This window comes from Myotis davidii, unplaced genomic scaffold (assembly GCF_000327345.1).
Source record: "Myotis davidii unplaced genomic scaffold, ASM32734v1 scaffold1622, whole genome shotgun sequence".
Taxonomy (NCBI): domain Eukaryota; kingdom Metazoa; phylum Chordata; class Mammalia; order Chiroptera; family Vespertilionidae; genus Myotis; species Myotis davidii.
The window spans coordinates 511,832-514,616 of NW_006293535.1; positions in this window are offsets into that span (position 1 = coordinate 511,832).

Here is a 2,785-nt window from a genome sequence, read left to right on the forward strand (position 1 = left end):
ATCGATGTTTCTAACTCTCTATCTCTCTCCCTTCCTCTCTGTAAAAAAATCAATAAAATATATTTAAAAAAATAAATAAATAAAATGTATTTTTTAAAGCTTTTATTTGTATTTACTTCTTAGATATCCTGCTCTACAGCTTCTTATAGCAGGGGCCACAGACCTCTGAGAATCTAATAAGAGCGATGACCTTTCTTCCCAGGAAAATACTTCTGCACATTAAGTTGTATTTAGTGGGGGAAGGGGGGTCACTAGAGACACCACTATGAACTGGGGGTGGGAAGGAAGGGAGGGCATTCCAGGAACTTGATTGTGGAATAATTCCCAGGGATAGCACGCTCCATGCTCTGCTGTTCCAGTGTCTCAAAGGCTGTCTCTTTCATCAAGCCTTCCCTGTACCCTAAGTTGAAATTTTTTAAAAATATATTTTTATTAATTTCAGAGAGGAAGAGAGAGAGAGAGAAACATCAATGATGAGAGAGAATCATGGATCGGCTGCCTCCTGCATGCCCAGCCTCCAACTCCGGCCTGTGCCCTGACCAGGAATCGAACCCTGACCTCCTGGTTCATAGGTCGACACTCAACCACTGAGCCACGCCGGCCTGGTGAGGACCATTGGTTCTTTTCTGGCTCTTGCTCTCTCCTCCTGTCGGTAGCCTGGTGGCGATCGCTGGTCCAGGCGCGACAATTCCGTTTGCAAGTACAGACACTCTCAGACCCACTTCCCGGGTCGTCCTCAGCGATCACAGGGCCCTTGCGCTTTGGTGCCTTCGAGACCGGGCTCTGAGATTCATTCCCTCAGTTCGGGGGTGCAGGGGGGACCGCTGTCTGTGCAACTGCACGCCCCAATCTCGCCACCCAGTCAACACCCTGTCATCACCTCCAAACCAGCCCTGGACACGGATCTACTTAAGAGATTAAGAAATAAGAGGCCCGGCCCAGCTGGCGTGAACGTCGACCCGTGAACCAGGAGGTCAGGGTTCGATTCCCGGTTGGGGCACATGCCAGCGTGGTGGGCTCCATCCCCAGTGTGGGGCGTGCAGGAGGCAGCCGGTCCATGATTCCTTCTCATCATTGATGTTTCTCTCTCTCTCTCCCTCTCCCTTCTTTTCTGAAATCAATGAAAATATAAAAAGAAAAGAAATGAGAGGTCAAGATGGGTCGAGCGTCTAACAAAGACAGGAAATGGGTCCTCCCAAAACTACTTCACTCCCAGGGCGCGAGAACCACGGGGTCGCCGAAACCGGTGTGGCTCAGTGGATAGAGCGTCGGCCTGCGGACTGAGCGGTCCCAGGCTCGATTCCGGTGAAGGGCATGTACCTGGGTTGAGGGCACATCCCCAGTAGGAGATGTGCAGGAGGCAGCTGATCGATGTTTCTCTCTCATTGATGTTTCTGACTATCTCTCTCTCCCTTCCTCTCTGTAAACAATCAATAAAATATATTAAAAAAAAAAATAACAACCACGGGGTTCATTCGGTGCAAGTCCCTGACCTCTTCCGGTCCCCGAAGTTCTCAGCACCCCTGAGTGGCACTGGGCGTACAAGTGGGCACAGTCCCCTGGTTCCTTCACCGCAGGCTGCGGGCGGGGCGGGGCGGCCCGAATGTGGGCGTGTCAGCCATTCTGGGAATTCCTGTCGAACAGAATCCTTCCTCTACAACAGGAAGGCCTGAATCACGCACAGGAACAAGCCCTCTGGTCTCCCCACCCTGATCATTCTGGGAATTCCTGTCGAACAAAATCCTTTCTCTACAACAGGAAGGCCTGAATCACATACAGGAACAAGCCATCTGGTCTCCCCACCCTGCTCCTCGCATGATGCCTTCCCCGCTCCCCAACGCACCCCGGGGACCAGCGTGCCCTCCCTGTGAGTGGCGCCCAGCTGCCCACGGGCGCCCTGGGTCCCAGGCCCCGCGGCTGGGGGTCTGACGGGCTTGTCTGGGGACAGCACAAGCATGCCCAGAACTGCAAGAAGGATCTGCGATCCCGTGGCCCTATACGACCTGTGGTGGTGTCGTCTCTGCCGCATCCCCTCCGGGTGGGTCTTGCAATGACGGGTGGCACCTGGGCTATGACGTTGCTGGTCTCTGAGGCCATTTGCTTTCTCGGTTGATCTGCGTCACCTACGGACCCAGGGTGGTTTCTGGGCTCCTGGGGGTGGCACGGGCCAGCACCTCGGGGGGTATGTGTGTGTGTGTGTGTGTGTGTGTGTGTGTGTCTAGGGAACAGGGCACTGCTGAATTCAGGCTGATGATTAGCGGATGGTCTGTTAGCAAAATAGGTTAACACACACACATGTACACACACACACACGCACAGAGCAACACGCTCTGATGGCTCCTGTTTTCCAAAGTTCATTAGCTTTTATGTGTCCTCAGTTAATATCTAACTCAATGGCTTTTGTATGTGGGATGTCGTCGTCCCCCCACAACACACACAAAGGCACCCTCTTAAAATGCAATTGCACGTGTGTGCGCGTGAATTCTGTGCTGCTGACACGGGGTATGATGGGGGCTGGGGGCCAGGACCCGGGAGCGAGGCGGCCTGGACTCATTGGGGTTCTGACTTGGGCCACGCTGCTGCCTGTGGAATAATTAACCCTGTTGAGCCTCAGGGTTTTTTCTTGATCTGAAAAAAAAATAAAAATTCCTAGAGGAGGCCATTGGTGAGAAACCTTTACCGGCTCAGGGTACGCACTTCCCCAACTATGATGAAGAAGGTGGGAGAGCCTGGGCCGGCGTGGCTCCACGGTTGAGCGTCGACCTGTGAACCAGGAGGTCAGGGT